The following is a 343-nucleotide window of genomic DNA, read 5'->3' as shown; positions in this document are numbered from 1 at the left end:
ACTATACATTAATGTACATAGCTTTCAAGATAAGCCTAATGCGTTATCCCATTTAAAAATTTGTGTTTACTGATCGAACACAAAGCAGATGATGTTTCCTGTTCATATTTAAGAAAAATTTATGGTAATCCTTTCTGTTTAAGTTGAGTATGACCGCATATGAATATTTGTTAGGATCTGGGAAATTTGAATCAGATGATTTCTAGATCCACATTTCATATTCTAAATAGATTATGCTTCTGAAGTTCCATTGTTTTGTAGTAAGTACAAATATATCAGTATATCATAGCTGTGGCTATCATAAAGTACACCAAGAAAATTTTCAAGTGAAGCTTGTTCACGG

Source organism: Pinus tabuliformis, chromosome J (assembly GCF_031772625.1).
Source record: "Pinus tabuliformis cultivar Carrire ecotype Pingquan chromosome J, CPIR1, whole genome shotgun sequence".
NCBI lineage: Eukaryota > Viridiplantae > Streptophyta > Pinopsida > Pinales > Pinaceae > Pinus > Pinus tabuliformis.
The sequence above is the reverse complement of the archived record's forward strand: the minus strand, read 5'-3'. Positions refer to the sequence as shown.